The sequence below is a fragment of the Hippocampus comes genome, unplaced genomic scaffold (assembly GCF_001891065.2).
Source record: "Hippocampus comes isolate QL1 unplaced genomic scaffold, H_comes_QL1_v1.1 scaffold125, whole genome shotgun sequence".
In the NCBI taxonomy this organism is placed as follows: Eukaryota; Metazoa; Chordata; class Actinopteri; order Syngnathiformes; family Syngnathidae; genus Hippocampus; species Hippocampus comes.
This window is the reverse complement of record NW_017805453.1, coordinates 561,389-587,866: the sequence shown is the minus strand read 5'-3', so window position 1 is coordinate 587,866 and position 26,478 is coordinate 561,389. Positions and strand designations below refer to the sequence as shown.

At 42.0% G+C, this 26,478-nt stretch overlaps 1 protein-coding gene across 3 annotated transcripts in view; it reads right to left on the bottom strand.

Annotated features, from left to right (window-relative positions):
* Positions 1-26,314, bottom strand: part of LOC109518488 (muscleblind-like protein 1) — a 73,136-nt gene extending 46,822 nt beyond the window's left edge. For 2 of the 3 annotated variants that reach the window (XM_019874342.1, XM_019874340.1), the window contains exon 1: positions 19,826-19,955. The gene's annotated coding sequence lies outside the window, so the exon portion shown is untranslated. Of the gene's footprint in view, positions 1-19,825; positions 19,956-26,238 lie in introns of those variants that run through there. The other variant, XM_019874341.1, reaches the window with a different exon arrangement.
* Between the last annotated feature and the right edge of the window lie 164 nt (positions 26,315-26,478).

Here is a 26,478-nt window from a genome sequence, read left to right as displayed (position 1 = left end):
ACTCCACCGGTTGCCGTCCGCATTTATTTTGCTTCTTATTTTTATTTAGCATATTTAGCTAGCTTTTATTGTATACGATTTTGCTATAGTCTGGATTCACAGCAAGTGTTTTACAATGGTGTTTTGTGTTGATTAAACTGATTAACGTGCATAAACAGCAGTCACAGTGGAAACAAACAAAACAAACTACAGTTAGTAATCCACTGGCTATTTGTGGTTCATTATTCACAAATTCAAATAGCCTAGCATCACAATTTCCAAAGTCATTCTTAACTTACTCTCACAAAATCATAAAATTAATTAATTAATTAAGTACAATCTGCTGAAAATTAGCTTTTTTTTCACTGTGGAACTTAGCCCCAGAAATAACTCACTCGTTCATACTTTTTGAATTCTTTGCAAAACACTCTAAAATGCCATAAAATAGAAGCCAGATCATGGCTAAATAGTGTTTGGTCTCGAGAAAGTAAAAGTAAGTCATTCATCTTGACAGACAGACAAGCGTTTTGGGGAGGAGCAACATTTAGCCCATGTTGCCTGGAAGCTATGGAAAGTCTTGGTTGCATGGGCATGTCCATATGCATGTCTGGTGCATTTTTTTTCGACATCAAATCATCTGTAAACCATTCATTTTTTAAAAGTAATCCAAGAGTTTGGTATTTGCGATATATTTATGAGTGTAACTAATGTATGAAATTTGAAATATTTTCTCAGGCGGGCATGAATAACTAAGTCCTCATTTCCAAGGAAATTGCCAGGCGTCAAGAAAAAAACAGTTTGCGACCATTAAAACTGATGGCGAACGTCCGGCAAACGTCTTTGCAACCTTGAAAATCAACATCCACTATCCTCGCAAACCTTCGCCACTCAGTGGGATAACGGGTGCCTTAAGACGACCTCCAGTACAACAACCAGTGACAGCACTAAACGTGAATCAGTCGTCTACGAGACAACTAGTGATCATCTCCAATCATCATTACACTGAAACAATCGCTCGAGACATTGATCAAAGGTATTTGGACAATGCCTTCTCCTCTTCTTCTCTTACCTGCCACCATTAAATGATTAAAGTGGACTGTTCGATTGCTACAAAAGGTGCACACAGAGCAGAGCAAAGGGATGGCTGCTTCACTAAAAGGGGCAGAATGTCAGCGAAGGACGGAGGCCCATCTCTTATCCAAATTGCTCTCCCAGGGTCCAGGCAGGCATGAAAGGAGCCCCTGTTGTACAGGCCTTGTGATGTCACGCCGTCAAGTATGCTACACACACTGGCCCCGACACACAATCTACCAATAGTCTAAAAATAATAACAATCATGCTCAGTTTTGCTGTTTGCTTTTTAGATTTATTTATTTATTTTTTTTAAAGTGTATTGGATCTTAAGAAGTCACAGAATGGTATTTTTTTCATCAATTTAAACAAGCTCCCAGGTGTTTTATTAATGTGCTTTGTTTAAAGTACCCCTAGGATAAAGAATTACAAAGATTTATAAATGTATTAGCTCAATGGAATGTTCTTATTAAGTACGAGAGGTCTTTTGGGAGCTTTGGGGTCACTTTAAATGATTATGCAATTTTCAAACAAATGAAAACAGTTTGGAGATATATTTTTTTTTACAAATATGCTTCTGTCTAGGATCAAGAATGATCGCTTGCTTTGCTCCATCTACTGAAGATTTTGAAATTTACTGTTGATATTGATGCCATCAGTCAGACTTGATGGCCATCGGTCAAGAAGGATGGCCCATCGAAAACCGATCCACAATGAGTGAGGGTGTAAGATACAGATGTGCTCACCACGACCATGCTGCCTATTATTTCCAATGAGATAAGTTATATTCAAAAATAAAAAAATAAAAATAAAATCTTGAAAAGTGTTCCAGATTAGATGCTCATTGTAAAGTATGCAGAATACTCAGCGCTGTCTGGTTATCTTAGAGACATGGGCAAAATATTACAAACAGTTATCAGTGCAGTGCATTCCTTGATCGATACTACTGAGAAGTTACACACATGAAAGGGGGCAGAAAAGCATTGTGCCTTAACACTGGGTGGAACAAAGTCTTCCAAGCCTTTATTTCTACTGCTTAGAAGAAGAAAGTCCGGTCTGGTTATCTTAGAGACATGGGCAAAATATTACAGTTATCAGTGCAGTGCATTCCTTGATCGATACGACTGAGCAGTTACACACATGAAAGGGGGCAGAAAAGCATTGTGCCTTAACACCGGGTGGAACAAAGTCTTCCAAGCCTTTATTTCCATTGCTCAGAAGAAGAAAGTCCATCTTAGCTATTGAGCTTTGGCATTATATTGGCGTTTCTGCATGGGAATCAAACAGGCCGCTATCCCCTCGCATTAACTTTCATGAACAGAGGGCCAGGGTGGCGGCCATTTCCCATAGCCAGAGGCAACAGATACTGTATGATTATACCATTAGATCAACTCCAGCCTATGTTGACGAAGAGAGAGAGGTCTCGAAGTATTGCACCTACTCACTCAACACCCTTTGACTCCTCATTCACAGCTTGTCAACAGAAATATAGTGTCTGTACGTCGGGGGGGCACCAAAATATTGAAATATATCATATCTCAATGAGTGGAACGATATCGATATTGTAATATATCACTTCATCATCTTTTCCAGTACAGTCTCATTTAGGGGTGGATAAAATATCAATACCAAGATGTATCACATCATAACCTCTGACCATCCAGTATCGATGACGGGCGGGGGGAAGTATCAATGTCCCAGAGTGGATATCACAATGTATCGCATTGGCTACGTCACATTGTTAGTTTTAGGAGACAGTATCACTATTGTGATATATCGCATCTTAAGTTCTCATGATAATTTTGTGTGAGGCATATTAGGACATGATACTTAGTATTACCGGTATATAAAAATGTCCATTGTGTTATAAAACCTATTGTTTTTTTTAATAATTTTTTTGATGTGTGACATACCCTCGGACCATCCAGTATCGATGACGGGCGGGGGAAAGTATCAATGTCCCAGAGTGGATATCACAATGTATCACATTGGCTACGTTACATTGTTAGTTGTAGGAGACAGTATCACTATTGTGATAGATCGCATCTTAAGCTCTCATAATCATTTTGTGTGAGGCATATTAGAACATGATACTTAGTATTATATAAAAATGTCCATTGTGTTATATAATATTCTTGGTTTTTTTTTAAATAATTTTTTTTGATGTGTGGGATCGAAATTTGTATCACGGTGGCGATGACAATGCTGTCTCAGCCCCACCTACTCGGGCTTCAAAGCCCGATTTGCACTCATTGTAACTGTGACGCCAACGTAACTGTTTGTTTCCTGTTAGTTTGAGTGGTTATGCCTGGGGAGGCACGTAGTGATGACGTCGCAGCGTCGTCACAATTGCATGAAAATGCACAACACAATTATAGCAATTGTCCATCTCACCTCACAAAGTGCTTTTTGCAGTCCTACTGCATGCGCCAGCCTTATTGCTCTACTCAAGCTTTTTTTACACTAAATGACTGTTTATAATAAAGTGTGATCGTGATTTGTTCAAATCGTTTTCTGAAAATTCAATTGTATTTATTTGTATTACATTAATGTCATTGTAGTTGCAAGAAAAGCACATTTGTTTAACAAAAAAATGTTAGTTCTAGTACGTTGGTTTTGGTGTTTTTTTCCAAACAAAAAATAAAAAAGTACAGATAAGAATTCCAGATCAATAAGCAGTAACATTAAGAGGAGTAGTGTCGTTAAATACCAATACCCATCCCGACTCAAAACCCCTCACTGATGTCTTAAAATTAAGGATGCACCCATACCGAAACCGGTGCAGATACTGTTTGTCGACACTTGGACTCAAACTGTGAAAAATGCTCCGATACCACGACACCCTGTACCACTTTACCTGCCTGACATATACCTTCCAGGAAGATGGAGTAGGCGCCATGTCAACCGTGTGACGATGCCTCAAGGTAAATTCAGATGGTTTGTTAGCAACTGAAAACTAGGCTCCGCAAAATGGGTGATGCTCTCTGCTCAAGCGGCAACTGAAGTGGGCCCCCTGCCAGTTGTGGCGGCGGGCCACCCAGTAAGCGCAGATGTTTTTTCCAGCCCTATCGCCTGCTTTGCTCCAGCAACACTCTCATCTTGACGTATACAGTAGAATTATGTGATTTCGTTTTTTTTAACTAGACTTACCTGCGACCCTCGTGAAGATAACGTAGTTCAGATAATGGATGTAAGAAAACTAGACTTACTCATAACCAGTAATAAAATCTCAAAAACAAGTTGTGATTTCTACGGGGGGAAATGCTTGAAAGAATTGAAATGTTTTTCACCAAAACTGCCTGTTAAGAAAAAAATTATCTTGGCTAACACAGAACAAGCACAGGTTGTTTTGACTTAATTTTATTTTATTTTTGCAATGGAAAGACTGTTTCTAGAGGTTTTACCTCCCTCAGTTACATATGTGGTCGAGTATTGCAGACACTTTTCTTCCGAAATATATTACATTTATTCACGACAAAATGCCGTGTTAATATCATACCATTAGTTTCACTGACTGTGATTCTCAATCGTATCAACAACAAGATAAGATAAGATAAGAAAACCTTGATCTGTCCCACAATGGAGAAATTTGCAATTTGCAACAAGCACAGAAACGCAGCACCTTGTTTCCGGAAAGCCATCGCATCCGGTGCTAATATGGTTGCAAAAACGACGCTGCTCATTTGGCTCCACTGGATTATTTGGAGCCTTGTGGCAACAAGCCTTGATAAAGAAAAGGGTGATTAGGTTTTGAGTCATGATAATAAACCTTCGCCTCGCAATGATGATTTAAAAACCAAGGGGAAATAAAGTGTGCTATTTACGTGGCATCAACCAAGGGCAACAAAAAGCTGCCTATAACTGCATTAAAAAAATAAAAAATACTATCAAAAGCAATATTCTCTCTGGATGTGCAGATGTGGAGAGAGAAACAATGAGGAGGTGAACAGAGAGGATGAAAGAGAAAGAAAAGCAAAATAAGGCTGGTTGTGACATGTGCGTCAATCTGAAACCAAGACCAATCGGTTCAAGTCCGAAAATTCAATTCACCCATCAGCTAAGCAAAGCAGAAAAGCAGCGTGGCCATTCGGTAATACGAGCAGTTAAAGGGTTGCTTACTGACTGACGCTGCAAAAAGCAGACGTCGGACGTGTCGTATTACAAAAGGCGACGGTGTGGATGTTGGACCTGAGCTGACCTTTACACTGATAGGACCAGCGAGAAGGGAAGGAGGGGGCACGGGGAAGGAGCTCAGCGCTGGTGCCACAAGATAAGGGAGGAGGCCAGACGAGGGGTGATGGAAGGCTAAAAGTGGTTATTGCTACAAGTTGGTGAACGATGGAAGGTTGGAAACAACACAGTGGGATGTGTGTGTCACAAACACTTGGGAGTCCATTTCAGTCCCACGAGGCATCATTTAGGCCACACAAACATTTTCATTAGAATTTAGGGGATCCCAATCTGGAAACTGAAAGCAGAGAACGCACACAATTTTAAAAACACCATCCACACATGATATATCACCACTGAAAATATAATTTTCCCCGATCCCATTCCTACGCCCCGTGATGATTGAAGGCATCCAGAAGAAAAAGTTGTGGAAGTGTTAGCTTCTCATTGGACGACGGGTTGGGGTTATCACACCACCTCCACCACCAAAGTGAATACATCCATCCATCCATCCATCCATCCATTTTCTGAACTGCTTTATCCTCACAAGGATCGCGGGGGGTGCTGGAGCCTATCCCAGCTGTCTTCGGGCAGTAGGCAGGGGACACCTTGAACCAGTTGCCAGCCAATCGCAGGGCACACAGAGACGAACAACCATCCGCACTCACACTCACACCTCGGGACAATTTAGAGTGTTCAATCAGCCTGCCATGCATGTTTTTTTGGAATGTGGGAGGAAACCGGCGTACCTGGAGAAAACCCACGCAGGCCCGGGGAGAACATGCAAACTCCACACAGGGAGGCAGGAGCTGGGATCGAACCCACGACCTCTGCACTGTGAGGTGGACGCGCTAATCACTTGCCCACCGGGCCGCCAGAGTGAATACAACACGACACTAATGAATGGACACCACACAAATGACAAGACTAAGCGCTCCTGAAACTACAAAAGTGTACTTTCTGGACATTGTCGACTCTGACAGAACCTTCACATAATGAATCTGTCTGTTGCATCGCCACTTTTTCTCCTTTTTTTCCCCTACTTGCATATGTCTCCCTCCTTCCCACAAATCTGCTCACCCTTCTGCTCGGCTGCACCCTGAGCATCATGTCTCGACTTTAATAGTCACCACCCACGGCAACAAACACCTCCCTCCCGAGCCAGGTTCCTCCGCACAACACCCTTGGCGCCGCAGCGGTGCAGAAATGTGCTGCAAGGTCATCTGCGCCGTTGCAACAAGAGAAAGAGCATCGGTGGCAAGGACAAAGTGGCTAATAGTGTCAGGTCCTGTGCGGTATCAATGCACTCAACTCGATATGATGTAACATCTGTAAAAACCTCATTACAGCCATGGCTCGCAATCATTTTGTCGATGAGAAGAAAAGAGCAACCCAACAGCATGACAGTGCCATTAATAAGATGAATTGACTCTCCCAAATGATTTTCAATGAAAACATTTCAATTAAAAAAAAACATTTTAAAACAATGTATGAAACCACTGATTATATAATTAAAGAGAATATTTTTTAAAAAAATCCAAATTTTTTGTTTCAGTTCAATGGCCATTGTGCTGCTTCTGGTGGGCACACCTTGGCCACCTGGGGGCAGTATAATACAGACATGAATAGAGAAGGAAAACAAAACTCCTCAGTAATCCGCAGTTATACTGTATTAGTGATTCTTAGCAGAGGATAAAGAATATATGCATGTGAGTATTGTTTGATCCTCTTAATCTCACAAGGGTCGCGGGGGGGGGGGGGTGCTGGAGCCTAGAGCCTATCCCAGCCGTCTTCGAGCAGTAAGCGGGGGATACTCTGAACCGGTTGCCAGCCAATTGCAGGGCACACAGAGATGAACAACCATCCGTGCTAACCAGTTGACCACTGTGCTGTGAATGTTAAAATAAAATTACACAAAATCAGCCTATTTCTCTAGGTCCTTATTTTGAAGACGAATTTATTTTGTTACGATATATCAAAAAAAATCTGTATCTCTCGATAGACTGCTGAAAGACATCATGATACAACCATATTGCCCAGCCCGAAGTCCACATATTTTATTCTCATTTTTTTAAATTATCTTTCACTCTTGGGGGCGGGGGAGGGGGTGGGGGTGAATGTATTACTCATCTTCAAGGAACATGTCACTTTTTGTATGATTCGGAGCAACATGTTTTGAAAGAAACACATTGTTCCATATGGGAACCATCTTGTTGCACACTTCGGTAGATTTAACTTGTAAAAACCTCCGCCTAACCAGCTTCACAATCAGGCCCACATTTTTAATTGACAGTCATGTCTTCAGGCCAAATATATTCCCACTAGACCAAACTTTCTGTTGAGCACTGATTGCTTACTTCCACAGAAAAGATCAATTAACATTTCCGCGTCCCTCAACGGAGGTGTGCCAACGCTGTCAGCATTTTCAATAAGAGCTGATCGCCTTTCCAGCTGTCCCACCTTTTTTTTTTCTGAAACAGACGCCGTATCAAACATTGTACAATACCCACTGTGCAGTTTCCATCCGCATAGCCATGCAGTCTTGTTAAACGGCTGCATCAGTGGGGGTTAACGTTACTCAAGAAGGTAAATGTCAAAGCTGGGAAAAAAAAAAAATCAGCCTGCTACCATTTGTGAGTCATGCTTTCCAGGTTCCCACTCTTTGATGCAAGCAAACATTATTAATTACGTAGAAATAACTCATTAGGAATACATTAAATCCGACGACAGAGAATAATAATGTTTGCTGGACTCGGAGCAACAAATAAAAGATTGCTCCCGGAGTCAATAAGTCTATTGCCTTTTTCAATGAACAATAAAGGAAATAAATGCTGGAGGTGAAAAAGAAAAAGAAAAGTGATGGACATCCCTGCAACATTAATGAGATCCTACACTTCGCCAAGGGGACGACCGTATTCATGAATTAATGATGGCGGCTGCGAGAACCCATGTCGGGCAACAGCTCGGCCACGCCCCTGCGAGCTTGTGATTGGACTCGCCCGTGTTGCCTTTGATCGCTCATCATTCTCGCCTCGGATGAAGTCATTTGCACTCATCGCGCCAACAGGGCAATGTTGGACTTCATTTCAATTCGGCGCACACACACGCACAAGCAAGTGCGGACTGCTAAGCATGAGGCAGCAGATCTGCATTGTGAAGAGAGGACGCGAGTGAGGAGATGAATGGAAGGTCAACCGCGGCATTGATATTCAAGACTCGGGCTCATGAGTAATATGTGTGCATATGATTAACATTGACTCTCTCTCTCTCTCTCTCTCTCTCTCTCTCTCTCTCTCTCTCTGAAGAGCTAAGACTCTCTCGTTCATCTGAAAAAACAAACCGTGTGTGTGTGTGTGTGTGTGTGTGTGTGTGTGTGTGTGTGTGTGTGTGTGTGTGTGCGTGTGTGTGTGTGTGTGTGTGTTTGTTATCTCCAGTCAACCATCACTGTCCGGTAGTGTTTACTTTCGAAACAAATCTGAATATAGTTAAGCTACATACCAGAAAAACTACTCACATGCTTGTCCGGCCACTTGTTGCTAGGCAGAATTTGTGATTGCACCTCAAAGACCAATGTGGGGAAAAAAATGCCATGTGCCAGCCTCACCCACGAGGCTGTTCGATAGACTGCCAGCAGCAACAGAAAGTCAAACAGACGCTCACAGAGGAAATTCATCCCGGAAAAAAGCATTTAAAATATCCCTGCTCGACTGAATCTAAAATAAAAACGGAGAAAAACAAAAACAGGGCCTTTTGTTGTTAGGTTGTGGTTTTGAAAGCTACAAAACTGGTGGATTATGGTCAGGCTGCTTATTGCTAGGTAGAATTTGTGATTGTCCCTCGAAGGCCAATGGAAAAATGTGGCATGTGCCTGCCTCGCCCACTAGGCTGTTCGAATGAGTGCCAGCAGCAACAGGAAGTCAGACAGACACAGATTAAGCACATTCCCCCCCCCCCCCAAAAAAAGTACAATACTCACTTAATTCCATTGCTGTGGATTGACAATATTCGATGTATCGGAGAGAATAGAAAAGCGGGCCATCTGTTGTCGCGATGCATATTAAAATCTGAAGAATGTCATTTTCTGAAAATGCGAATGGTTGTGTAGCTCTGCGTGTCAGCTTTATGACTGACAGGTGATCAGTCCAGCAGTCAGCCCGCCTTGTGCCATTTTCCCACTGGTACGGGACAGACTCAAACCACAAAAAAAATAATAAAAACAATTGTAAAAGCCACACCACATAAATGCATCAGTCAACAGTCAACAAATATGTGTTTCGGAAAGTGATTCAAGATGAGATTAGGGCAAACGTGAAAATGTTGAGGTGTTGACCTTTCTTCTGGAAAGGGGCAAAGAGTCAAGCATGTGATTGAAAAGTGATCACCGCAGCCTACAACTCGCCTCTGACCCGCGTGCTGATTTTCCACTGGACAGGATGAGCCATGCAAAATTGTGAAAACACGCCACATGAAACACACCAGCATCAGCGTCAAGTAGCAACTATGGAGGACAATGCGCATCTCCTGCAGTCACACATCTCAAGTCATCCATTTACTCGACCAGACTTTTCAGGGATACAACTCACACATGTGCGACGAGTAAATCTGCTTATTTCATTTCATTTCTTAAAAATATATCGTTTTTAAATACTCTTGGTTGCCTAACAAAGTGCTCCACAATACAGACCAATTGATGGCGAAAATGCACAAATCAACCGGTTTGCTAACCAACATTAACTTCAAAAGAAGAAGGAGCCAGGACACAATTAAAATACCAAAGACGAATGCAAGCCGGTGTGTGTGTGCAAAAAAAAAAAAGATAAAAAAATTATATATATATCTATCTATATATATCTATATATAGATAGATAGATATATATAGATAGATATATATACTGTATACACACACACACACACACACACACACGCACACACACAGAGAGGACTATAGATTTTTTTAGGAAATGCCACATTTTTAATACTGACAAATTCATTCATATTGTCAAATGACAAGGAACTCACTGTGTGATACCCTCTCGAACTGAGCCGTACCGTATAGCACGTGATCCCACCAAAACGAATCGTTCCACTTTGACATGAACTGTCAGAGATACACACCCCAAGTCATTAGACTCATGTAGCAATTCAAAGTGTCCCGATGTCTTTGATGCATCAAACACAACATGACCCCCCCCCCCCCCCAAAAAAAAAAAAACTTGAACAAACAACAACAGAAGAAAAGCATCCGCGTTCATTTCTGTCATTTCTAGCCGTGCATCCTCCGGATGTTACGACGCAGTGGTGATGACCGAGGGGCACAAAAGGGTAAAAGCTCTATGATTGACAGGTGATGACTTGCACCTCCTGCCAGCTGGGATAGACTCCAGCTTCCCTACTGAACGTCAAAAAGTCATGAAGAAAACAGATGGATGGATGTTTTAGTGTGCACTGTATTGTGCAGAAAAGCATACATTTTATGCCTTTTACTACCTGCGTGTGGTAACGCTAGTGCGGCGTAATGCAGCAACGGCAGCAACAGCAGCAGTGAGGGTGTCACTGAGTTCATGGACATAAAACAAGCCACCGCCAGACTGGTCTGCCCCTCGCAGGAATAGCAAAGGAGGAGGGTATACATCTCTGCGTAAAAGAGTGCGAGAGAAAGAGAGAAGGGTTGGAAGAAGAGAGCGGCGATGAGAGCAAGCGTCCGAGACAGACGGAGACATAAAGGGAATAAAACGTGCAGGAGATGCAGTCGTAATGGGTGGAAGGTTGGTCAAGGGAAAAAGTCGGGGGAAAAAAAAAGACTCCCTTGGGTGAGTTTATGGCCTTCTTCACCCACAGAGCCTCTGTCAATATTAAGAGACATGCAGTACACTGTGTCTGTTTTTTTGCCTCCGTTGAGCAGACGCCGTAGTGTTGCAATCCAGACAGATGTGGAGTGAGACAGGTGTCTGGGACAGATGTAAAGGTACAGATATGATCTGATGTCGGCAGGGTGAGGATGCTCGCCATGTGAAATGCGGGCAGGTAAAGAGTAGCAAAATAAATTGTAGGAAATCTTACAAAAGGGCGTTGGTCATGTCATGGGTCACGTAGCTGACTTATGTTGGCTCGCATTGGCTCAAGGTTGTTATCTTTAAGGAAAACGATTAAAACAACTACAACTACAATTTTATTGTATTTTGTAATAAAATACAAAAACGTTTTGGTGATGAAATTAAAAATTGGGTGGTTTTAGAAAAATGAAACTATATTTTTGGACTAATGGACTAAACTAAACGGATTCGTTTTTTTTTTTATGCCAATCCATTTCATCCATGCACTTTCAGCGTTTATTTTTAAATGTATTTGTTTTGTGCTGAAGACACTTTGAGGGGATGGTGGTTTTCTTGATTACACAATACTTATTCTGACCTTTTTTTTAATAGACAGATACTCCATATATTTAAAAAAAAACAACTAAAGCTAATAAAAACTTACCGGTAACTAAAAACAAAGTCCCCCCCAAAAAATGCAAAAAAAAAAAAAAAAAACCCACTCTAAAAACAACTGAAGTATGACTAAAGTGAGACGAGGAGGGGACAAAAGAACCAATGCTGCTGCATCATGAATCTGATAATAAAACACCACCTGACTTGTGAATTTTGATGTCATGACCAATTCAGGAAATGCCAAGTAGAGCAGCGGTGACCCAAAAGTGCAACATTTCCAATGCGTGACTAAGGACAAAACGACTTCCAACCAAAACAATCTTGATGACATAAACCCCATTTCCAAAAATGGCCATTTCGAGAAGAAACAGCAGGGTTCACTTAGAAGCCTCCAAATGCTTGTCATAGTTCTTGGCATTGAATTACCCACATGTTTGAAAGCAGCATAAATCGGAAAGATATGCATGCTCATCGATGGGAAGTATCTGCTTACCATGCAAGTGGCAAATGGAAGACAACAAACCAACCGAGATCTCTCTTGTCGGGGAGGACGAGACTGCAACAAACTTTCAACTCCAGAATTGGTGTATGTCTAGTGTAAAAATGTTTTTCAAATGGTCCAATCGGGATCGCAATCATTGGTTATATGTAAATCAGGCAGAACGGCTACTACTTCTTGACAGGTGGTCTTACCATTGATAAATGACCATGTCTTGTTTCATAGAGGCACCCAAGTGTGTCTCTTCTGCTTACAAAATATGCAAATGGCCCAATTTCAAAATGAACCACAATCATTTTCTTCACGTTACATTTTATATTCAAATACAATGTTAATAAGTAAAGAAATGTTTTTTTTTTTCACATTTCCTCCCCTCCCCCAAAAAAGATCAAAATTGCAGGTGTCAAACTCAAGGCCCGGGGGCCAGATCTGGCCCGCCACGTCATTTTATGTGGCCCGCGAAAGCAAATCAAACATGTCAACTTCTACGATGATTGCTAAAATCTGTACCAACATTTCAAATTCTCATATGTAATAAATAAGTGAGATATTGTAAGCAGTTTCTTGTGACCAAACCCCTCCTGACACTAACTGAAACAATCGTTGAATGAACCGTTATTCTTGACTTCTTTATATGTTTTCACAGTCATAACGGCCCTCCAAGGGAAACGGTCACTACAATGTGGCCTGCGACAAAAATGAGTTTGACACCCCTGATCTATATTAAACAGGCGACACCGTTTGAGGGAGGAGAATAAATCCAGTTGGATGTTCTAAGTAGCCTATTTGAACAAAGAAAACCACGAGACTACCTGATCGAATAGACTGGAAACCAAACCTGCCTTCATCATGTTTGTCAAAGGAGTTTTCTCACAGGTATGCAAAAAATGTTTGGTCACGTTGCCTTTGAGGAACCTCGCAAAACATAATGGCTAGCCTGCTAGCTAACGCCATCTGTACAGAATGCTATATCCAGTTCGCCGTGAAAAGAGCTCGTCTGTGCCAGTAATCCGAGCAACAGAAAAGTCAAACAATTAGAAGACTGATAAAATATTCATTCAAGTCATTTATTTTGTATTCTCAATCACTCTGCCGTGCGAAATGAATGGAAGGGTTTGTTTCCGAGTGGTAGCATTGGAGCTTTTGCCACTCATAAGTAGGTGTGACATCATAGTGAAACAGTCTATTGCAAGTACAAATGTAGTTATTTATTTATTTATTCTTTTTAACGTGTTATAGTATGACCTTCACTACTTCCTCTTCAGGAAATTGGTCCCGGGCCAAAAATCTTTGCCCACAGGGACCGTTTCACCACTGAATGACTGCTCGCTATTCACTATGAAATGGAAGAAAACATTGACCACTGTACTGCTCTTGTATTGGCTCTCATTATACCATGCAGGTGTATTTCTTTCTCTTTCATAAGCACGGCAGCCCCTTGCAGATGTGTCATTCGGACATGAACACGTTTGCTTGTTTTTGTTTCTTAACGCCGTGCGGTCATTTTTCTCAGCCACAGAGTGTCGTGGCGCCAAACAGGCAATAATCTGTCCACTTCTCTCGTCTATGACTAATGGCTCATATTGACACCGTAATCGGCGGAAATCACAACGGGCAAACTCCGAAGGGGGCGACTGTATTTACCAAAGATTACATCTTCAGTGAGTGTGTGATGGGGGTTGGGGGTGGGGGCGTGACAGCTTTACAGACTGCTGGGAAAATAGCAATCGGCATTGACTGACTTGCCTGCGATTTTGCCACTCGCCAAACGCTCTCAAAGGACTCCTCCCGGCCATTATTTTGTCTGTGTAAATGCCATGGGCGTGCTCTGTGTTGTACTCCTGTCACCTTCTTCTGCCTTCACCTTGATCACAGCGCGTACCGGCAGTTTTTGCTCTTTCATTACGCTGACTTTTTCCTCTTTGTTCATGCACATCTGCATTCAACACATGACCCTTCAGCAACAGAGGAAGAGAAAATATGACAGATTTATTGTTAACTTTTTTTCCATGTAAGTCCGCAAATTCCAAACTTGGTTTTCTCCCCACTTTAAGACGTCCTCATAGATTTGAGACGCTTTTCTTTCCTCGGATGACCTTGCAGCTCTGTCTGCTCTGATCTGCAGCGAGGCCTTTTTTCCACGCAGACATTAAAAGAGAAACACAGACGAGCCACGGGAGCAAAGAGGGGCGAGGAAGTGAAGGTGTTGGGATGAGAGGGAGGGCATTTGCTGGCGCTGAAGTATTAGCACTCGTGGTGACAATTGGGCGGGGAACTCGGGCTACCAAATTAGGGAAGTTGATGGAAATTGATACCTACCGGCCACCAACATTAGAACAACTGCACTATCTAATCAGAGCAATGAACCTTTTTGTGTTCCAATATCCATCCATTTTCTATACCCCTTATCCCGTTTCGTGTTGCAGGGAGCTGGAGTGTATACCATCTTACTCCAAAGGGACGATGTCAATCTGAATTCAATTCATTGTTCAGGCCTTCACCACTGTGTCTATTTATTTTCAGACACCCTTTTGTCATCATTATTATTATTATTATTGGCCTTAATGGCTTATTGGTAACCAATGACTGTGCATTAATAAATTCTGCCTAGCAACAAGTGTCCAAAAACAAATAACCAGGAAAAAGGCAGTTCTGTTCAACTATGTGAGTGTTTCCCAACATTTTAATTGAACAAAGACACCCTTCTAACAGTTGAAAAAAAATCATGACACGCCAACAAGCAAAAAAATACAAAAAGTACAGTATGTATACTAAAATAAGATCATCTCATTTACTCAAAAATATATCTGACACGTAATCTGGGCCTGTTTAATTGTAGATAAAGCTAATATACATTTAATATTCAACGGGCTACTTCAAAAAAATAGAATTTTTTTTACTTATTTTCCAGCTGTTTTCCAAGTGCTATCGTAATGGAAAATAAATATTTGTTTACTCTCTAAGACTCTAAAAATATCAAGGTCAAGGGAATAATCATTTAAGTTGTAGGTTCCTTGAAGACAACAAATTGTCCATAAGTGCGAGCGTGGATGATTGTCCCCTGCAAATTGGCTAATGAGCAGTCCAGCTTGTACCCTGCCGCTTGCACATGGTCAGCTGGGAAAGGCTCCAGCTCACCCACCACCCTGAACATTGTAAGCAGTACAGAAAATGGATGGATGATACACCAGAGGTGTCCAAAGCCTGACCCAGTGGCCATTTGCTGCCCACAGCTTTTTTTTTTTTGGCCTGAAGCACTATTCTAAAAATAAAATCAAACACAGCCAGATTCATAACAGTAAGGTTGCCTGCATTGCACTTCTTACTGTTTCGCCGTTGTTGATCTGAAGCTGGAGACGAGCTTCTGCACATCTTATGATCAACAGGATCGACTGGCCAGCAAATTTATGTCACTTCGGCGAGAAAGTGCAGTATCAAAATAAGTAAATAAAATCTAAAGCCTTCGCAATTTCAAAATTGCATCCTGCAACATTGCAATGTCGAACTGAACGTGATTAATTGTTCAGCACTACATGTGAAGTTGTTGTTTGTCTGAATGTGACCTGTGCTTGACTAGCGACCAGGAATGGGTTTTCCCTGCCTCTTGCCCCGAGTCAGATGGCATCAGCTCCAGCTCACCTACAACCCAAAAAAAACCTCAGACGTAATCTGTTTTTCTTGAAAATCTTGAATTGCTGAACATCTCCTGACCTATATTGGATTAGTTGTAGCGTGTTTAACTAAGTGATGTCAAATGGAGGTGCTGTAAGAGGCAAAGCAGATTAAAACAGCTGAAAAGCAACCACTTTATGGGCCATATTGCAAAATGAAAATTGCATTGGCAGTGTCAAAAAGGGACATTCTAATCTTTCAAATGGTCAAATGTTGCGAAATGTTCGGATGCAGTGCACATGTTTGCATGACAGCACAATGCAGGTGTTACATCAGAAGTGGGAAAATGGGAATCTGATTGGAAGATGGACCAATTTAGCCAATCTACTTAAACAACTTGTTTATTTACATGCACAGTTGGCCCACACTATTTGCAGGAGATTGGGACAGGACCAGCCCACAAGTAGGCAAAATTTGCATGTAATTGACACGCGGTGAAATGTACTAGGGAACAAATAATAACAATTAAACCCTAATTATCCCCAAAACGCTGATAAACATTCAAGACATGGAAAAGAACACGTAATTTGAAAATATGGGAAACAATTTAAAAAAAAAAATGTTAAAATCCCATATACCGGTATGTTGAGCAACCTTGGATTATGAACAATGAGAGCACACAACGTCCTTGAATCGATCGTTGAATTACGGCATTTTTACCGATCTGCGATTTTGCATAAAATACAAAATATCAGCCAATCAAATGTGAGTAAAGCCTAAAAACAAGCACATTCAAGGCCACAATTATTCTTATTTTTGTGTGTGCGTTTAAAATAACTCGCAGTTAACCGCAATTGTGAGTTTTCCCTTCAAACGCAGTACAGTTTGGAAGGACTTCTCCTGCTCTCTGATGCCTCCGCATCAAAGCATCGCCTTTTCTAAACCTTCGGGTGGAAGCCACCTGCATGAACAACTTAACCAGCTGATCCACTCAACCACTTTACAAAGGACTGATACTAATTCACACAAAGTGCTGTCAGGTCAGACAATTTGCATTCCAACCCAATGTAAAATTCAATAATGACTTGTTGTGTGTGTGTGTGTGTGTGTGTGTGTGTGTGTGTGTGTGTGTGTGTGTGTTCATCATTATTATTATTATTATTGGCCTTAATGGCTTATTGGTAACCAATGACTGTGCATTAATAAATTCTGCCTAGCAACAAGTGTCCAAAAACAAATAACCAGGAAAAAGGCAGTTCTGTTCAACTATGTGAGTGTTTCCCAACATTTTAATTGAACAAAGACACCCTTCTAACAGTTGAAAAAAAATCATGACACGCCAACAAGCAAAAAAATACAAAAAGTACAGTATGTATACTAAAATAAGATCATCTCATTTACTCAAAAATATATCTGACACGTAATCTGGGCCTGTTTAATTGTAGATAAAGCTAATATACATTTAATATTCAACGGGCTACTTCAAAAAAATAGAATTTTTTTTACTTATTTTCCAGCTGTTTTCCAAGTGCTATCGTAATGGAAAATAAATATTTGTTTACTCTCTAAGACTCTAAAAATATCAAGGTCAAGGGAATAATCATTTAAGTTGTAGGTTCCTTGAAGACAACAAATTGTCCATAAGTGCGAGCGTGGATGATTGTCCCCTGCAAATTGGCTAATGAGCAGTCCAGCTTGTACCCTGCCGCTTGCACATGGTCAGCTGGGAAAGGCTCCAGCTCACCCACCACCCTGAACATTGTAAGCAGTACAGAAAATGGATGGATGATACACCAGAGGTGTCCAAAGCCTGACCCAGTGGCCATTTGCTGCCCACAGCTTTTTTTTTTTTGGCCTGAAGCACTATTCTAAAAATAAAATCAAACACAGCCAGATTCATAACAGTAAGGTTGCCTGCATTGCACTTCTTACTGTTTCGCCGTTGTTGATCTGAAGCTGGAGACGAGCTTCTGCACATCTTATGATCAACAGGATCGACTGGCCAGCAAATTTATGTCACTTCGGCGAGAAAGTGCAGTATCAAAATAAGTAAATAAAATCTAAAGCCTTCGCAATTTCAAAATTGCATCCTGCAACATTGCAATGTCGAACTGAACGTGATTAATTGTTCAGCACTACATGTGAAGTTGTTGTTTGTCTGAATGTGACCTGTGCTTGACTAGCGACCAGGAATGGGTTTTCCCTGCCTCTTGCCCCGAGTCAGATGGCATCAGCTCCAGCTCACCTACAACCCAAAAAAAACCTCAGACGTAATCTGTTTTTCTTGAAAATCTTGAATTGCTGAACATCTCCTGACCTATATTGGATTAGTTGTAGCGTGTTTAACTAAGTGATGTCAAATGGAGGTGCTGTAAGAGGCAAAGCAGATTAAAACAGCTGAAAAGCAACCACTTTATGGGCCATATTGCAAAATGAAAATTGCATTGGCAGTGTCAAAAAGGGACATTCTAATCTTTCAAATGGTCAAATGTTGCGAAATGTTCGGATGCAGTGCACATGTTTGCATGACAGCACAATGCAGGTGTTACATCAGAAGTGGGAAAATGGGAATCTGATTGGAAGATGGACCAATTTAGCCAATCTACTTAAACAACTTGTTTATTTACATGCACAGTTGGCCCACACTATTTGCAGGAGATTGGGACAGGACCAGCCCACAAGTAGGCAAAATTTGCATGTAATTGACACGCGGTGAAATGTACTAGGGAACAAATAATAACAATTAAACCCTAATTATCCCCAAAACGCTGATAAACATTCAAGACATGGAAAAGAACACGTAATTTGAAAATATGGGAAACAATTTAAAAAAAAAAATGTTAAAATCCCATATACCGGTATGTTGAGCAACCTTGGATTATGAACAATGAGAGCACACAACGTCCTTGAATCGATCGTTGAATTACGGCATTTTTACCGATCTGCGATTTTGCATAAAATACAAAATATCAGCCAATCAAATGTGAGTAAAGCCTAAAAACAAGCACATTCAAGGCCACAATTATTCTTATTTTTGTGTGTGCGTTTAAAATAACTCGCAGTTAACCGCAATTGTGAGTTTTCCCTTCAAACGCAGTACAGTTTGGAAGGACTTCTCCTGCTCTCTGATGCCTCCGCATCAAAGCATCGCCTTTTCTAAACCTTCGGGTGGAAGCCACCTGCATGAACAACTTAACCAGCTGATCCACTCAACCACTTTACAAAGGACTGATACTAATTCACACAAAGTGCTGTCAGGTCAGACAATTTGCATTCCAACCCAATGTAAAATTCAATAATGACTTGTTGTGTGTGTGTGTGTGTGTGTGTGTGTGTGTGTGTGTGTGTGTGTGTGTGTGTGTGTGTGTGTGTGTGTGTGTTTTATGTCATGTTTTCTCGAGCATGGCCGCCATCAGTGTGTCTGAGTGTGTTTCAGGAAATGTGTGTGTGTGTGAGTGTGTGTTTTGTCATTAATCCACAAATATGGGAGCACAGCATTAACAGTGGGATTCACACCATGGTGCTGTCCGACTGGAAGAGTGTGAGAAATAGTCTGCCAGAAATGAGGATGTGTGTCAGTGTCTCAATGTGTGTGCGTGTGTGTGTGCGTGTTTGCCAACTACTTCGCGCAACATTAAACACTGACGTTCGGCCATTTGTTTGTCTGCGCAGCTCTTTTCCACATTAAAAGTGTCCCGCCTCACACTACTGCACATTAGTAGAGAAGCACAGTGCCCATCTGCATGCTAGCTATACTTACATGCGCACACACACCCACACCCACGCCCACGTGCACGCACACACACACACACACACACACACACACACACACACACACACCCACAACACACACACACACACGCACACACACACACACACACACGCGCGCGCACACACATGCACAGCTCTATGCAGGGATCCATCCCACTGATCATCCAGATGGTTGGTAAAATATTCCAAAAGTGATATGGCAGAAGAGAGTAGGACAAAGTAATCAGCGACAACTCATGCTCGTGTCTAAATGCGCACACACACGCACACGCACGCGCCGAGTAAACAGACTTACTGTGCGCAAGGACTCTCATCTGACTGCTGCTGAGCGGAGAATGGAAAGTGAAAACCTCATGCTTGCTTGGCGGCACTTCTCTCTCCTCTGTCACTGCCCCCTCCTAATCCTCCTCCTATTCCTTCCTCCTCCTCCTCCTCCTGCTCCTCTTCTTCCCTCCCTCCCTCGCCCTTCACTCCCTCTTCCGCCTTCCCTCTTGGCAGAAGCTCGCCGCATTCAGCGCCACGCACCCCGTCTCCATCTAAGGCAGCGTTGGCTAAACGTGTCACACACAATTTATCCGCAGCAGGAATCTCACGGCCGGGGTCGTAGGGAGAAAGGAGGAGGTGTGGAATCAGAGTAGGGTGAGAGGGGAGGGCGGTCATGGAGGGGGCGGGAGGTCGTGGGGGCTTAGACAAACTTCTACTGTCAACACTCAATTTCACATACTGTGAAAATGCTATGGAGAAGCGGGATTCAAGCCACGCTGGCTGGTCCTGCCCCTCCCTCGTCCTTGTCTCTCCACCATCTGCACTAACTCTCAGACAGAAGCAGTGATTTTACAAGGCACCACCTGCACCCACACACCTTCCCACCCACAAGAGCAGAGTGAGGATAAAAAAAAAAATGCATGCTAAAGGCAACCAAGGTCGAACACAATACGGGAAGGGACGCGGTTTGACTTTTGAATCAATGTTTTCCCATAGGAAATAATGGGAAGAGAAGTGATCGATTCCAGGATCAAAGTGTCACCATCATTAAATCTTCAGCAACTTCGGTTTTAACATTATTCACGCTTTCACTGACGTGGATGTTTATATTTGTCAACCCAAGTCCAACTGTTTACTGCCAGGGATATGTATTCGTCAAGTGCGTTTCTCAACGGGTAGGCGTGGAAGAGGGACGGTTTGTCTGTGTGCCTCCTCCCCAGATGGATGGATGAATGGATGTGTAGTTAACCGTATCTATCCATCCATCCATCTATTCTCTAATCCGCTTATCCTTACAAGGGTCGCTGGAGCCTATCCCAGCTGTCATCGGGCAGTAGGCGGGGGACACCCTGAACCGGTTGCCAGCCAATCGCAGGGCACACAGAAACGAACAACCATTCGCGCTCACACTCACACCGATGGACAATTTGGAGTGTTCAATCAGCCTGCCACGCAGGTTTTTGGAATGTGGGAGGAAACCGGAGGACCTGGAGAAAACCCACGCAGGCCCGGGGAGAACATGCAAACTCCACACAGGAAGGCCGGAGCTGGAATTGAATCCGGGACCTCTGCACTGTGAAGTCAACGTGTTCACCCCTCAACTACCGGCCGCCCAATGTTGTTATTATTATTACTATTTATTTTATTTTTTTGGGGCAACAACCTGTATTAGAAAGGCTTCTCAGTGTGAAGCAGAAATAAACACATTACCACACATCCTATGGTTGCAGCCCATCTCTTTCACAGCATCACTCTGCTCCAGGACAGCAAGAGTCCCAACGGTTGCCATGGCGGCAAAGCCATCAACATTACGTCAGGTGCACGCATGTGAGTGTGCGTGTGTCAGGTGGATGCTACCGAGTGACTCACACTCACTGACGTGTGACTGCAACAAGTCATGTATTTGGAATTTATCACCACATTGCCTTGTGTGTCTGAGTGCATGTGTGTGTTTGAACTCCCCAGAGCGCATACGATGGATCTGCATGTCGCATGCGTAAATATTTACATCATGTCCACAGAGTCCAGCAGAAGTGCCCCAGTCATCTGCGATATGAACTGACAATTTTAAGAGTCCCCCCCACCCTCCCACTGGCTCCCTGTGTGACTCGCACCGCCTTCAAGGCATTGCGCAGAAATCACAAGATTTTGATTGTTTACAGATGGACTCTAAAAATAACAAAGAGTGATGTCACTCGGAAAGGGATAAACACTTTTCTGCAAAGGGAAGTTGGGTTGACTTCTCTAGCTCAGGGTTCACACAGCAGACTTTAGGCTTGAAATTATATTTCTTATCAAGATTGTGGTGCGCAGCCGCTTTTTTAATTAATGCTGACAAAAGCGTTGGGTTCGGACTCTGACACATTTTTAATCCAGGTCCATTATAATACAGGTATTTACCGAAAAGGCAATTTTTGAAGCCAGTTTAACATTCCTAATGGTACATACATGAGAGTGGGGTTGCAAAATTTAAAAAAATTTACAGTTGGAAAATTTTCATAGACATAAAAAAAGAACGAGCCAGGAATTTACCAACCTGAAGGTTGGATCTAAATAGGAATCTTAAATCCAGATGAAGAAAATATAGTTTTGCACGTGGGTGATGCTTTGAAATATAAATTAATTTGTTGCGTGACCACGCCAGTCACAAAAAACACCCTTATCATCTGTCCCCATTGAAATGAATAAAAATGTCTTTCATCCATTTTAAACTGCGCAAAAAAAAAGTTTTAATTATAAAACATAGTATTCTTAAATATTGTACTGTAGGTTACATTACAAAATCAAAACTGATCGGTAAACCGCAGTAATATCAGTCATGCTTTGTAGGGGATAAAGAATATATTCCTTGGGTAACATTGTAACCTTCTTAACGGACATACAAGTGTAAAAATATGTTAACCACTTAACCACTGTCAGTAGAACAACATGAACAGAAGTGATGGCTCGCAAGTTGCAATGTTGAGGTACATGAAGAGTACATGGTCAGTTTGCTAATTGAAGTGTGTTGTTAGCTTAAATTTCACTATGTGCTCATGAAATGTCCCTATTTTTCTATTTGCATTAAATTGTCTGTGTGCAGTTCATTTATGTAACAATAGAAAATTTTTTTACGAAAAGCATACCACCTACGTAATACAATGACCATGAAGTTGAATGGAAACCTTTGGTGGGTGAAATCAGGAAATCTCAGAAGCACCTTACAGTGTGAGTGACTCACCTGGCAATCATTTTCAATCATGGCATTATATACACTAAAAGTAGTGAATGAAACCTCACTTTATATGTTCACAATGAGTGTGTAAAAATAATAGGGGATAAACAAGAGGGGGGCGGGATCACACTTGAGTGAATATACTTCCTGCTAATGATGATGTACTTGCCGTTTAAGAGGCACACACTGATGAGAAAACAAGACATGCTGAAAGGTTTTGGACGTATAATTGGTGGAATTGCGGCTAATTTAGTGAGGACAAGGGTGTGAGTGTGAGTGGGTGAAAAGGCAGGCTTGCTTAACTTTTTTTGTGAGCCCTTGAAAAGGCGACGGGTGCGTCTTCCAAGAAGGAAAAGAGGAAAGAGTGAAGGGAGAGAACACACAGACTAAGAGAAGGAGGATTTAACGGCCACATCTGGAGCCATCTATCATCCTTGATGCTAAGTGAGGCCAAAAAGCTGAGCTGACAGCAAGAGAAGCTCGCAGATTATTATTTTTATTTTTTTTTCTTAATGGAAACTTTCAGCAAGGTGATGTGCTTTTAAGTGATCTCTGTTCGGTTCGAAATGGATTTCATGTCAGTTTGTCAACTTTTTTTCAACATGCTGAATATGCATGACTTTTCTTAATCGTTGCTGTCTCGCACGTTTATGTCTAAAGAACACGAGGATCCCTAATAGCGAAATAGAATCAACCAAGCCAAAAAACGAGGATGCTTCCATACAGTATATTCGAGTTACCGATGAATTCAAATGAATTACAACAACAAGAATTCAGATCATGATAAATTGTTTTTCATTATGAATGTCATGTTTTATGATTAATTGTAAAGTATTTTAATGCATAAGACATACTCGTCTAATTACAGTATAATAATATATGTCTAGGCAGAGGCGGGCATTCCGTAAGACTGACAGAAATTCGGTCAGTCCGTCACTGATGGACGCTTGTTTCGCAGATGACTGGCGGGAACAATCCCCGCCTGTGCGGAGTGTGTTTGTTTGCATAGGTTAATGCAGCAAGCTTGAGTAGACTGCATTAACGATAAATGTATTATGCATGCACCATAGCGAATACAGAGCATGTATTAGAATCATGTGTTAAGTGCAGTCCAGCCTGGCAAGACAACAACTAATTAATGAGGTAAGAGGTCTGAAAGTAGCTTTGAAGACTACAGACATTTTTACGGATAAATCCTTGGAAAATTAAGTTTTAAATGTCAATGTTTAAGTTTGAAAAGAGTTCCACATTCCATTTCAGAAGGTGGCGGTAATGCACCCAAAGATGTTTGCCAACTGCCAAAATACAGAAGAAGAAGAAAAAGAACAACAACAATTCAAAGGAAAAGTGTTGACTGCTAGTCCTGGCAACTTGGTTTCGTTTTCCAGTTCCACAAGAATTTACTGGAAAGCACAGTAATCCACCAGGGCTGTACCGCTGGCAAAATTGCAACACAGGATTCTTGTTAATGACTAACTTAACAGTTCAATCGATTGGCAAATAGTGTTGGCTCTTTGAAATGTAGGTGAGTGTGTTTGTGTAAAAGCTCTTTGAGCAGGCACCGTGAAATGTGGATAAACTGATACATAAGGTACGTCATTCATCCATCCATCCATTTTCTGATCCGCTTTATCCTCACAAGGGTCTCGGGGGGTGCTGTAGCCTACCCCGGCTGTCTTCGGGCAGTAGGCGGGGCACACCCTGAACCAGTTGCCAGCCAATCACAGGGCACACACAGACAAACAACCATCCGCGCTCCCACTCACACTTCGGGACAATTTAGAGCGGTCAATAAGTCTGCCATGCATGTTTTTTGGAATGTGAGAGGAAACTGGAGTACCCGGAGAAAACCCAAGCAGACACGGGGAGAACATGCAAACTCCACACAGGAAGGCCGGAGTCGGGATCGGACACACGACCTCTGTATTGTGAGGTCGACGCGCTAACCACTGGACCACCCTAACAATCCCACCGAGGCTCGGGTGTCCATTCAAGGCCAATACACGTCAAATGACTCATATTGGCCTTATATGTAGCCGGCGTTCTTTCAGGATCACGGTGCAACCCGACTTGGCCACAGAGTCATTTAGCTTCTATTTGGAAGCTATTTTTTTTAACTCGGGCCCTATTTGGACTGTGCACATCTTCACATGAGACTGTCTCTGTGGAATCATATGATCCAGAAACAAAACGTCCCCATTTCAGTCTCTTAATAAAGTAATTACGTTTCAGGAGCCACTGCAGCCCTGCAGCCAGTGTCTGTCTCCTATGTGACGCTGCGAATGGCTCGCTGGCCCTTAAACCGTACAATGACCTTTAAAAGACGACGATGCTACGTAGATGTGGACAAAAACAGATTATTCATGAGACGAGATCCAAATTACAGATTTTATTTGCAGGTATTTATATCTGGATTGCATAAACAATTTACCAGCATATACGACCTGCAGTCTGCTTTATTAGGTAAAACGCATGCTGATTAGAGTTCAATCTTGAGATGGATGATGCAACCATTTGGTGCCTCAACATCACTCGAAAGCAAAACTTTGTCGTCCTCATGAGAATCATTCTGTCACCGTGATGAGTCTCCTATGATGGGTTTCCTTCCTTTTATACAATTTTTTCATTCTTTTGCAACAGGTGATTTTAGCATGTCCTTCAATTCCTCTGGGAACCCCAGTACAGTGTGTTTAATGTGTGTTTAAAAGGTTTTGCTGTTTTTTTTTTTCTTTTCATTGTCCGTAACAATTTACAGTGAAGCTTTGAGTTACCAGTGACCTGACTTAGGTTGTTTTTTTTTCCCCTCGAGATACAAACCATCCAATTTTTGCTTTGACTTCAGTGCGCAATCTTGCGATACGAGCACTGTAGGGTGACGGTGTCAGAGAGAATCAGTAAATATTTGTCAAAAAAGAGTCTTCAAGCTGTTTATTGCCACTCTGAGTTCAAATTTACTGTCAAATTACTTTGTAAAAACAAACAATTCAAACTACACGTTGTGTATTTAAAACATAACTGAACCTTTTGTCCGCTAGCTTAATGGTGATGCCAAAAGACATGGTGAGCATCGACAGTGTGTGTTGTAAGCCTTGAAGCAATCAATATTTGTAAACAAATGGTGTAGCAACCCATGTAGACAGACAATATAAGTACTCACAATCGTCCTATGGATACATTTCTATCTGCACATTTTTAATGGAAAATCGTAATTTTGATGGGGGCGAAATCGGGAAATCTCAAAAGCACCTAATAGTTGGCCATGTTACATGCTTAATATGATTTTTGGATTTGCAACTAGCTATTGAATCAGAAATAGACACAATAAGGTTATTTTTCAAAATCCTCCAGCCCTTTCAGAAACTAACATGGTGGGTGGATAAGTTGTGGGAAACGCATCAAGAAACAGACACAAGTTGGGTTAATCCACTGAAATTCGGATGACAGTCTCGTTAGTGCCTCCAGAGCAAGAGGCGGAAACAGACGGAGGTCATTTTTTTGTGGGGGCTTACCTGCCAACTTGTTGCAGTCGTGTGTGAGCGAGAGAGCCTGAGCACACAATCCCAACTGCGACAGGAACTGACGTTAGCTGCGTGACAGCGTTGCACTCTCTCTCTCGCTCTCTCATCTGATGCAAGGGGTGGGGGGGGTCCTCTCTGCCTGTGTGGACAGGAGAATGCCCTCACACACACTCTGTTTCCACTTACGCAGAATATAGGAGGAGAAGCGGAAGAAGCCTTCTGACGACCACC